At 42.7% G+C, this 11,595-nt stretch overlaps 1 protein-coding gene across 1 annotated transcript in view; it reads left to right on the top strand.

Moving 5' to 3' along the window:
* Positions 1 to 5,478, top strand: part of YTHDC2 (YTH N6-methyladenosine RNA binding protein C2) — a 245,818-nt gene extending 240,340 nt beyond the window's left edge. Inside the window, exon 38 of the mRNA XM_064595793.1 lies at positions 5,193 to 5,478. The gene's annotated coding sequence lies outside the window, so the exon portion shown is untranslated. The remainder of the gene's footprint in view (positions 1 to 5,192) is intronic.
* The last annotated feature ends 6,117 nt before the right edge of the window (positions 5,479 to 11,595 follow it).

The raw sequence follows: 11,595 nt of genomic DNA on the forward strand, positions 1-11,595 counted from the left end.
TATATCACTCTTGGGGTCTTTCTCCTTTTATAGAACCCCCCTTAATATTTCTTGCAGGGCCGGGGCACCTGGGTGGCTCAGTCATTAAGCGTCTGCCTTCAGCTCAGGTCCTGATCTCAGGGTCCTGGGATCGAGCCCCACATTGGGCTCCCTGCTCCACGGGGAGCCTGCTTCTCCCTCTCCCACTCCCCCTGCTTGTGTTCCCTCTCTCGCTGTGTCTGTCTCTGTCAAATAAATAAATAAAAAAAAAATCTAAAAAAATAAAAAATATTTCTTGCAGGGCAGGCTTAGTGGTCACATATTCTTTCAACTTCTGCCAGTCGTGGAAGCTCTGCATCTCTCCATCCATTCTAAATGAAAGCCTTGCCAGATAAAGTATTCTTGGCTGCATGTTCTTCTCATTTAGTACCCTGAATATGTCTTGCCAGGCCTTTCTGGCTGGCCAGGTCTCTGTGGATAGGTCTGACATTATTCTGATGTTCCTCCCTCTGTATGTAAGGAATCTCTTCCCCCTAACTGCCCTTAAGATGGTTTCCTTGGTTCTAAGATTTGCAAGTTTTACTATTACATGCTGGGGTGTTGGCCTGTTTTCCTTGATCTTGGGAGGGGTCCTCTCTGCCTCTAGGACTCGAAGGTTTGTTTCATTCCCCAGATTAGGAAGGTTCTCAGCTATGATTTGCTCAAATACATCTTCTAGTCCTCTCTCTCTCCACTCCCTCCAGGATTCCAATTATTCTGACATTGGAATGCCTCATGGTGTCACTTATTTCTCTGATTCTATTTTCATGGATTCTGAGTTGTTTTTCCCTGGCCTCCTCTTTTTCCTTTTTATCTATTATATTGTCTTCCAGGTCGCTTATTCTCTCTTCTGTCTCAGTTACCCTAGCTGTTAGATTATCTAGATTGGATTGGATCTCATTGACAGCATTTTTAAGTTCTGCCAATTCCCCTTTTATTTCTGCCCTTAGAGACTCTATGTTGCCATTAATTGATTTCTCCATTCTAGCCATTGTCTTCACAATTGCTAGCCTGAATTCTGTCTCTGACATCTTGGTTATATCTGCATCCATTTGTAAGTCTGCAGCATAAGTCATAATCTCTGAGTCTTTTCTGTTTTGCGGGCTCCTCCTCCTAGTCATTCTGTTGATAGGTGTTTGAGGGAATGTATAGAGTCCAAATTATTGAGCAGAACCCAAGCAAGATGCACCTGTTTTCTTGGGACCTTTGGGTTGCTGGCCTCTTGTTTTCCCAGCCTGTCTTCTGCGGGAGGGGCCTGCCGTGCTGTTACTCAGGCAACCCTGTTTGGGCAGAGTTGCCCTGCGCCCCTGTGGCGGGGGATGGGCTCACTGGGAATCAGTCTTTGGGGCTTTTGTTCTCTGGTGCCTTTCCCTGGCGGCTTTCCACGTCTCTTCCGTGAGTCAGAGCAGAAGAGACCATTTCCAACCCTCTGCCTCAGAGCAGAGAGACCGCAGTCTGTTCTTCAGTGAGCTCTCCAGGCCACACCGTCTCCGTTTCTGTCCGCGCTGCTATAAACTGCAGTGGCCTGGGTTGTTCGCCCCTCCGCAGCACTCCCAGTCCTGCCTGCAGGTGGGGGCACGTCTCTGCCCTTTGTGCTTCTAAAACTGCCACCCGCTCCCAGTTCGCGCGCGTTTGACTCCGCCACTCGGGGTTCCCACCCCGGGGGTTGCAGTTCACTGGCGGGACCCCGGCGCACAGGGTTTCTGTCTCGGAGGCTGCAGTTCGTGTGCGCGTGAGCGTCGCTCCGGGGTTCTGTCCGGGGGGCTGCAGTTCGTGTGTGTGCGACCCCGTTGCTCTGGTTTTCCACCCCGGGGGCTGCCCTAAAGTCCTTTCCCAATGCTACCGGTCTGCGAGTCTGTGCCGGTCTGCAGTGCGCGAGGCTGTCACTCACCAGCGGTGTAGGATCCCCACGGCCAGGCACCCTCCCGCCGCCGTTTATCCTCCTATATCTGCCTGCAGAATCACGGCTCTCTGCTTCGTACCTCAAAACCAACCGCCTGCGATATTCTGTTTGTAGAGATCCAGATCTTCTTACATCTCAGGCTGGTTTCGTGGGTGCTCAGAGTGGTCTGGTAGATATCCAGCTGAATTCCGGGGACCAGTTGAAATAGGGTCCCCTACTCCTCCGCCTTCTTTCCCCCTCTCCCCCGTCCATTCAATCTTCTGATGAAGGTTTGGATTTATTTTTCTTGACCTGTAATCTACAGATTTAATTACAAGCGAATCGTGTATCATCTTCTTCAGCCTTGCATGTGGCAGAGTGCTGTGTGTCATCTGCAGCAATAAAACCACAGGGGAATTTTCCTCTGCTTTGAACGGCAGCAAGGTTAGGCAAGGAAGCCCCATGCTTCCACTATCTCCAGGAAAAAGAAGAGGGAAATTTTGCCAGACCAAGCTTTTATCTCAACAGGAGTATAAGTATTCATTAGAAAGAGGGGTTTCTAATAGTGTTTTTTTTTTTTTTAAGATCTTATTTATTTGAGAGAGAGAGAGAGCACAAGCAGGGGGAGGGGCAGAGGGAGAAGGAGAAGCAGACTCCCTGCTGAACAGGGAGCCTGATGTGGGACTCGATCCCAGGACTCTGGGATCAAGACACCAGCAGAAGAGTGGAAGGCAGACACTTAACCAACTGATCCACCCAAGCACCCCTTCATTATTGTTTTAAAAGTGATTTTCTTCCTCACATCCAGTGAGGGAATGCATCATGCACTCAGGGACCTGGCATTTTGCTCCTTAAGCTTTATAAGCTATGCTAGCTGCATTTAAGGGGATCTTAACAACATTTCCTTATGTGTAAAATATTACATGATGTGGGAAATTAGGACTAGAGACACAGTTTTTGGCTTCACTTTTCTGGTCATACTGTAGAAATAGCAAAAGGCTGAGAAGAGAGGACATGGACTCTGTTCTTATATCTGTCACTAAAATACCACGTGACCTTGGGCAAGACCTTTAACCTCTATGAGCCACAGGTTTTATAGATGGGTGAAACTCAAGATTCCCAAGAATTCCAAAATGATGCTGCCGTTTGGAAGAGGTAAGCTTGTCCTTCGGATCATCTGCAGAGGCTCTGTCCTTCAGTAGGAGACTTCAAAATGGCCCCCACCTTCAAACCAAAATGCCTTTCTAAATCTACATACTGCCCAAATTTGGGGGGGCTCCCTTTCTCTGTGTCAGACTGCTCCAGGTTTTTAAATCTCTTTGAGAATGAGCCCTGTTTATTTCTCAGTAAGTGCAGTATCTAAACAATCCTTAAATACTACCTCCTTGCTTCCAGCCTCTGAAGTGGAAAGTTTCAATGCTCTTGGCCTCCAGCTGAGCCTCCACGTGGGATTTCTGATCATGGTTCCTCATGTCTTTACAACAAGACATCCTTCCTGGGCATCAGAAGGCAGGGTGGTAGTTTAAAATTGAAATCTATTCCCCTCCTCTTGGGCTTAAATCCATTAGACAAATGCCATCCAAGACAGTCTTGTTTGGGGGCACCTGGGTGGCTCAGTCAGTTGGGCATCTGACTCTTGATTTCGGCTCAGGTCATGATCTCAGGGTCAGGAGATGGAGCCCTATGTTGGGCTCCGTGCTCCGTGTGGAGTCTCCTTGAGATTCTCTCCCTCTGCCCTTCCCTCTACTCTCTCTCTCTAAAAATAAATAAATAAATAAAATCTTAAAAAAAAAAAAAAAAGACAGTCTTGTTTGACCAGCCAACGAATTCACCTCTTTCTAAATAGAATAGTGGGGAGAAACATTCACTAGAATGACAGTTTCATTTTTTTCCTCACATAGCCACTAAAAGAATTTTGAAAAATTATGTAACTGCACCCTACCGTTTTTATGTTGATAACTCTTTTTTTCCAATATCAGTTTAAATATTTGAAATGATTTGTAAGTTCTGGTGCACTGTGATTGTTCCATTGCTCGCAAATGTTTCTAGCCTTGGCGATTTGATTCTCTTATCAATTTACAAGATATGTAAGAAGTTTCCTTTAACAGAAATTTTACATCATTCCGTTTATCCTGGACTCATATTTCCATTCCACTTCCTGCAGAGAATTTTATACCAAGATAATATATTTCAGGCTTGGAATCCTATTATTGATCGTTCTACCACATGTCTGTGCAAGAAAAATATTTATATAAATTGGAATTTAAATTGTTCTTCCCAAACTTGACTTTACTGTGATATTCTTTGTAGACGATTTCTGGGGGGGAAAAAAAGTTTCTTCTGGATTGGATTACCATAACAACCAATTATTCCTGCACAATTAATCAAAATAAAATAAATAAAAATTTTGATGAGTGACTTTTAGACACAAATGGTAAAATGTTTGAGGACACGTATCTCTTGATAAAACTACTAGGACTTGTTGTCCAGTTAGGTTATGAGTCCATAGATAAATATTACTCATTGCTGGAATCAAAATAGGGCTGAACATCACTTTTATTTATATTTTTGTTTTCTAGATATGAGTACCAAAAGCCATATCCCCATATAAATAAAGTATATGGAAGTGGAAGGAGTCACATTATGCAAGTGGCAATGAATTTTTGAACTCCTTCCAAATTATGCATCCAAATCACACAGTTACATATCATCAAAAATGATTTTAATAATATATCAGCCAATAACTTGATTTGGTGCTCCTTCAGTTTTGTTGAAATTAAGGAATGGAAAACCATCCGATTTCCAAGGGGATTTGTTACCAACTCATCAGAACCACCCTCCTTCCCCATTTCTGGAATGTATGTCAAAAAAGTTTTATCAAGACTTACCAATGATTATTAATTGTACCCACAATTCTTGACTCTTAGGGACGTTGTTGAATATATCCTCAGAAAAGGTTGGAAAACAGAGATATTATTCATTTACGAACATTTTTGTCACTTCTCTACTGGTGTGCTCCTGGCTTTGAACTCCAGGGACTCCCTCTCAGGGAGAAGACATAATTGTGGGGTGTGGAAGAGGTCAGATCCTTGGGCCTCCTGGAACTTTTGAAACCCTAAAGTGATGTACCCTGGTAGGACTGGGGGAGAGAGGTACTCTTTCCTATTGTAAAGGGCAAAGGGTGACTAGGAAGTGGGGAGAATCAGCAAGATGTCTCCACTCCAGAGACATTCTCAGCTGCTCCATTTTTTCATTGCAATCTCATTAACATAGAACATTTTATTTGTTTCAGGTGTACAACATAATAATCCGATATTTGTATATACGGCGGTCAGCTGATCCACTTACGAAGGAAGAGATAAGAGTGGAGCCTGGAATTGATTCCCTCAAAACCAACCATGCTTATGACCCCTTGGGAATACTTAATGGCCCTCTGGAAGTCTGTGTTTTCCAGTTGGAAAGGGCACGCCTCGAGGGCATGCCACCAAAATCCTTAATATCCATATTTGTTATATGTTTTCTTCAAGGTAAATACATAATTACCATTCATAACAAGTTCTGTGTGACTTTTTGGCATCCTTTCCTTGGGAATGATGAACAATGCTCACAGAATTTATCTTCACTTGTCTCATGAGAAGGAAAAATGGTCATATTCCTGGCTCCCGAGGAATTTCTGCTTTCCATGGAGTGTACCCTGAAAACACCCCCCATAACAACATCTCCACGTGGTTCCTGGATGAATGACCCCAGTTGTAGACATGAAATCTCCAACTCCTCCCTTCCAACATCAGACTCCGGTTCCATTAGTGCTGATGCTCCTCCCTAGGGAATCCTAATAAAGTATAGCACCCGAGCCAGACCCTGAGGGTAGCCTGCCCAAGCTCCTCATTCCACACGACGTTTCTCACTTGGCAGCTACCATTTGCTGCTTGACCTTTCGGGCGACATAAAATCCCGGCCACCCTGCGCCACTCTCAGTGACTCCCGACAAGATTGGAGCCAAGCTGATTTATGTGCACTCCTACCTCAGTGATTGCCCGAACCTGTGTATTTTATTTTATTTATTTTTAAAGATTTTATTTATTTATTTGACAGAGAGAGACGCAGCGAGAGCAGGAGGTGTCTCCAACACCTTTGCTATAGATCACCAAAGCACGATTGGTATACTTGGATACTTACTGAAATCACCTGCAAGCCTTAAAAAATACTGATGCTTAAAAAAAAAAAATACTGATGCTTGAGACTTGCCCCCCCACCCCTAAGAGCTTCTGTTTAAGAGCTCTTGGGTCTCCTGTCCTAGATGATTATAATGTGCAGCCAAAGTTGAAAATTACTGCACCAGAGGGGTTTTTTAATGTAAATTTGATTATGCCACTCTCACTTTTTTTTTCAAAGATTTTATTTATTTATTTGACACACAGAGAGAGACAGCAAGAGAGGGAACACAAACAGGGGTGAGTGGGAGAGGGAGAAGTGACTGAGCCACCCAGGAGCCCCTACGTTACTCTCACTCTTAGTATCTTAAAGCATCTCAGTGGTTCTCAAAGTGTGGTCCCCCAGACCCACAGCTTCAGCACCACCTGGAACTCGTTAGAAATGCAAATGACCTGACTTAACCCCAGACCTATTAAATCAGAAACTCTGGGCATGGGATTCAGCAGTCTATATTTGAACAAGCCCTCCAGGTGGTCCAAACTGGAGAGCCTAGTCCCCTCGCCGAGTCCCACCAATAGAGTACTCAGTCTATAGTCTGCTTTCTGTTATTATGGTTTTACGTTTGTTAGAAAAATATTTAAAATCAGATCATCTCACGTAATCACAGTCTTTATATATCCAACCTTCTGGTGATTTTCAAACCTTACTGAGTAAGAGCAACTCTCTGAAAAACTCGTCGTAAATGGAGATTCCTGAAGACATCCCCAGAGATTCTGATTCGGTAACTCTGGGCGGAGCTCAGATGGGCTCTTTTTTAAAAGCACCACAGCTGGGGGCGCCTGGCTGGCTCAGTCAATGGAGCATGCGACTCTTGATCTCCGGGTTGTGGGTTCGAGCCGCACGTTGGGTGTAGACATTACTCAAAAATAAAATCTTAAAAAAAAATAAAAGCACTTCAGCTGATTCTGATTGTCAGGAAAGTGCCCACCAAAGAAAGAGCAGGGACGAATTTAACTCCTGATGACCAGGTGGGCCAGTCTGTGAGTTAGTTTAAGAGAGGACATCTGGGGGTCTGCTTCACCATTTCCCTATGTGGGTGAAAAACAAAGCCCGAGGAGGAGACATGCCCTTCAGCATTATGGTAATTTGTGAAAATACCTGGTTACTCAAACATATTGCCTGGGTTTTTTTTATTTGCATTTTTGAAAAAACAAAGCAACAGGAGAGAAGGCATGTGAGGTCGTTAAATGTCAAGCAAGTGAGGCATACTTTAAAAACTTAAAAAAGAAGAGCAAGAGATTTCTGTTTAAACAACTTGAGAATCAGGCTCCAGTGATTGGAGTTGTTTCCTCAAGTCACAACGGGTTTGTTTTGGAAGCCGAGCAATGAGGGTGAGGTAAGGATCAATGCTCTATATTTTTATTTTTTATTTTTTTGGCAGATCCAGTTGTTACAGCAGACTTTATCCATGGAATTACCTTTACATCTTGGTCAAAATCAGTTGCTTGTAAATATGCAGGTCTATTTCTGAGCTCTGTTCTGTTGATCTCTGTGTCAGATCTCTCCCTGCTGCCAAACTGTCTTGACTAATGGAGCTTTTTCGTAACTCAGTTACTGTGTCAGTTCTCCAACTTTTTTTTTTTTTAAATGATCCTGGCTATTCTAAGTTCTTGATATTTTCACAGACATATTAGAATCAACTTGTCAGTAGCTACGAAAACAGCCTCCTGGCACTTTGATTGGGGTGTTGAATCTTCAGATCGATTTGTAGAGAATTGATAACACTGACTATTAACATTCAGAAACAGAACTCTCCATTTGTTTAGGTCTTTTAAAATTTCTTACTGGGAAAAAAAGCAAGGTTTTTTGGTTTTCAGGGTGTAGCTCTTACACATAGTTTGTTAAATTTGCCCCCAAATATTTCTTGTTTTTTGATGCTGATTATATTGGTAATAGTATTTTTAAAATTCCTGTTTTAATTCAAAATTTGCTAGCCTATATAAATTGCTCTTCATGTATTCACCTAGTATCCAGTGACCTTACTAACTTGTATAATAGGTCTAAAAAGTTTTTTTGTTGACGTGTTAGGATTTTACATGTAGACATGCTGTCTGGGAATAAAGATCGTTTCACCTCTTCACCTCTTTCTTTCCAATCTGTCTTTTTTTTCATGCTTTATTACGGTGACTAGAAATTTTTTTTTGAGATTTATTTATTTATTAGAGAGCCTGTGTGTGCACGCATATGCTCAAGAACATGGGGGGAGGGACAGGGGGAGAGGGAGAGAATCTTCAAGCTGACTCCCTGTTGAGCCCGATGTGGGGCTGGATCCCATGAGATCATGACCTGAGCTGAAACTAAGAGTCCGACACTTAACCGACTGAGCTCCCCAGTGACTAGAAATTCGAATACAATGTTAAGTAGAAGTGTTCCAAGCAGGCATCTTCTTCCTGCTCTTAGGGGAAGAGAATTCAGTCTTTCACCATTAAATACGATATTAGCTGAAGTTTTTTTTAAGGTAGTCATTATCAGATTCCGGTAGTTCCCTTCTATTCTGCTTTGCTGAAAGATTTTTACCTCTTGTGGGTATTGAATTTTGTCAGATGCTTTTTCTGCGCCTGTTGAGATGATCCTATGGTTTTTCGGCGTTTGTATATATTATTGTTGGTGTTGATGTTCTAGCAGCTTTGCTTGGGTAAGAGAAATTACCTTCTGACTTGAGAGGCAATTTAAAAAATGGAACGATCGTTTATGATCAAAAAAACCTCTTTGTGTCATAGACTATTTCCCTCTGATGTGCTTCATGGCTTTAAACTATTGCAGTGGATTAAAAAAAAAAAGTTGGATTTTCCTTTCATCTATGCTAATGCTTTCCATTAGGAATCAATGAGATTGGGTTATCCAAATTTAGTCCTGGCATTTTGCTAGGCAGAATAATGAAATGCACTTTTTTGCTAGAGAGGAAAGGGAATTAATGTTGATTAAGAATTCACTATTCTTAGATAAGCTCTCTGTGTGTAGTTTATCATTTAAAATTGTCCTCATATAGACCCCGTACGTAGCTAAGAGTCCTCTTCATTTTTCAAATGAGATAGACTCAGAAACATTTACTCATACATTGAATCAGACTCATGCATTTTTTAGTCTTAAAAACAATTTTAAAACATTACAGAAGATTTGGACAAAGGAAGTAGTGAATCGCTCATTATCTCAGTGCCCTTATGCAATACATGTTTTTGGGAATAGATGTTGATTTTCTTTTTCTTTTTTTTTGCTAAATATCAGTATGAAGAGCCATTTTGTTAAATGCTTATATATATTCTTCTAATACTTTCTACTTACCCAAGTGTATAGGGGAGAAGTGTCAGTAAAACATCTGGTATTATATCAGGCACTCGATATGAACCAATAAATAATAGTTATTTTTATTCTTATCTCTATTTTGTGTCTTGAGCACAGTATGGTCTCCCCGAAGGTACAGGCCGTGTTCTCTATAGTAGTCATCATAGTGCTGAATGGGAGCTCTGGGTTTTAAGAAATACTGTGGGATCAGTGACTGGTGGATGAACGAACTAACCCAGGACCTTAGTTCTGCAGAACAGGAACACAATCTGTCCAGCCCAATCATGAAAGAGAAGGTAGAGGAGGAGGGGGAGGAGTAAGAAAGACTGTAATATTCTGGCGATGGTAACAAACAGAATTTTGGAGCTCATAATATTGCCCGTCACTCAGAATACTAAAATCAGGGTAAAGGAAATGCTCAGCTGGTCGTAGGAGCAGAGCATTGTGGGTGTGGCTTCATGTTCCCAACTCATTCCCAGACAACTGCTGCTCCCCAGGAAATTCTCAGTCCCGACCCACCAGTGAGAGTCCTGTTTTCTCCAAGGAGGAGGAGGAAGAACATGGCACAGTGGGAAAACAGGTGGAAGGCCCTCTGAAGGGCCTGCATTTGAATCCTGATTCAAAGGCATTTTTAGGATGCTTTTTGTGGCGAGTTAAATAAAAATCAGAGCACCCCAAAATGCTCTCAGTTGGTGTACCAATAAGGTAATTAATTGCTCATTTCACCTAATGGGTCTTTCAAAAGCGAGAAGGGCTTTGGAGGTGCTGGGACGCCATCGAGAACGTAGGTCCTGTCATCCCTCCATTCTTCTACCTTTGTGTGAGCTTCATCGGCAGACCAGCAGCTAGGCGGCCATGCCGTTCCCACACCTAACATTCACATACAGCAGTGACTGGGGGAAGAGAGAGACTATGTATCTCTCAATTCTTTCTCAGGACTCACATACTGTTTTTCAGGAGGCCCTTGGCAGGCATCACAACAGAACTGGACAGAATTGGGTGGAGAGTCTGCTCCTAATCCAATTGCCTGCAAGGGAAATGCATCATCACAAACCCGCCAGGTGTCCCCTGGACATGGAACTGAGACCAGCTTCCCAGAAGACCCATCTGTGCACAAAATCCTGGCTTTAGAGAGAAAAAGGGGGAAATGGATGCTGGGTAGGAAAGCTCCGTGTTTGCATTATGGGGTCCCTATAGAGCTGGGTGTCGTTAAGAGTGGAGTCACAGCCTTAAGTGCTTTTGAGTTTCAGTTTATCGCCTGTCAAGTGGGAATAGTAATGCTCTGCTCACTGGATCTCTCTGTATGGCAGCTGAAATTGTACCTATAAAAGAGCCATGGAAAGGGGTATCATTATTGTCTGATCTCCTCAGCTCACACGGACATCCTAATGAGTTTACTAGTTCAATAATGGTTTTATGTGTGTTAGTCAAATTTCCAGTTGGGTTGTAAACATCCTGTAAGTGCCTATCCTTCTGTGATCTATATTTGCTAGAATATTGGGCCCAGAGTATGTTCTAAATGTTTAGTTGATGGTAGTATTTAGAAAGCATCTTTTAGAGGTGCCTGGTGGCTCAGATGGTTGAGCATCTGCCTTTGGCTTGGGTCATGATCTCTGGGTCCTGGGATCGAGCCCCACGTCGGGCTCCCAGCTTGTTGGGGAGTCTGCTTCTCCTTCTCCCTCTGCCTCTCCCCCTGCTTGTGCTCTCTCAGTCTCTCTCAAATGAATAAAAAATAAAAAGCATCTTTTACAGATAAAAGAGTCCTTGTTAAAAAAAAATCCTTTATTTTGGAGTGTTACAGTCTTCTGACTTCACACAATGTATAGATTCATTTATTAGCACTTTTGCAAATAATTGAAAAGTACATTCAGTTCTTCTATGATTTTAATCGCTCTGTAAAATTTCCACTAGGATCGGTGATAAAGTACCTGATGGAAATCGGATCAATAGGCTGAAAAATGATTAGGTTCAGGGCCTGTATATATCATACTGCAGGTTACCCAACCTCTTTCTAAGATTTTAATCCTGGTAAAATTGTGGCTCATGAGAAACACGGTTAATGAGAAACATGATGCATAGTGCTGGAGGGAAAATGAGCTCATGTGGGTCCCTAGGAGGTTGGGGAATGTATGTGGACACGGGGTGGAAGTCAGTCTGCTCTTGTTTTAATCAGAGACTCTGTGGGTTTTAGGCCTGAT

Source organism: Mirounga angustirostris, unplaced genomic scaffold (genome assembly GCF_029215605.1).
Source record: "Mirounga angustirostris isolate CCGP_5_RB_7025 unplaced genomic scaffold, mMirAng1.0.hap1 SCAF_7, whole genome shotgun sequence".
NCBI lineage: Eukaryota > Metazoa > Chordata > Mammalia > Carnivora > Phocidae > Mirounga > Mirounga angustirostris.